The sequence below is a fragment of the Mandrillus leucophaeus genome, unplaced genomic scaffold, assembly GCF_000951045.1.
Source record: "Mandrillus leucophaeus isolate KB7577 unplaced genomic scaffold, Mleu.le_1.0 Scaffold64, whole genome shotgun sequence".
In the NCBI taxonomy this organism is placed as follows: Eukaryota; Metazoa; Chordata; class Mammalia; order Primates; family Cercopithecidae; genus Mandrillus; species Mandrillus leucophaeus.
The window spans coordinates 4,896,180-4,897,117 of record NW_012106919.1 but is presented as its reverse complement, the minus strand read 5'-3'; positions in this window follow the sequence as shown (position 1 = coordinate 4,897,117).

Below are 938 nucleotides of genomic sequence, written 5' to 3'. Positions count from 1 at the left end.
AACTTTCCAGTCTGCTTCCCCAGAGGTCACAACTCTTAATATTCACCCTCATGACACAAGTTGACCTATGTAACAAACCTGCACATGTACCCCTGAAGTTACAATAAAACTTTAAAAAAGAAAAAAATTTAGTGTATATGTACATACATACCCTTAATTTTTTAAAAACACGAAAGGAACATACTACAGTCTTCTGTAATTTGATTTTTAAAATTTAACAATGTCTTAGACACCTTTCTGAATCAGTACACATAGATCTATCTCACTCTTTTTAATGGCTGTGTGGTAATTTAGTGTATGAATGTGTCTTCATGTATTTAAGCAGGCCCTATTGATAGACATTTATGTATTTTCAGCTTCCTGCTCTTAGAATGTTGCTATCAACAAGTTGGTAGGATGATATGTCTATGGAGACATACACACACACTCACACACTTGCACATTTGTGCAAGTTTCTTTTTAAATTCCCCAAAGTGGAATTGCTACACAAAGGGTGTACACATTTTAAATGCTGATAGATATTGCCAAATCAGCCTCTAAAAATGTTACTGATACGTGATTTACACTCTCCTCAAGGATTAATGAGCTTTAAACTGTAGGAGCTGGAATTTTGTTTGTTTGATTGTTTTTAGAATTTTGCCTCTTAAGCATTGCTTTTTGGGTTTATTTCCTTCCTCAAACAAAAGAGCAGAGGCAAGGGGATGAAAATGAATCAGAACAGGAGTGGACAGACAGGCTCAGGGCTAAGGACTGACGAAGTTCAAGGCTCAAGGAAGGAAGTTTGCACTTGCAATGTGGGGACCAGGAAGCTCCTCAGACAGGAGAGCAGCCTGCATGGGTTGCTTCAAACCATCACATGTAGTACTACAGACACAATAGACTTAATTTGGTGAAACATCTTGGTACACATCACATAAATAAAAGCAACCCACACTTAC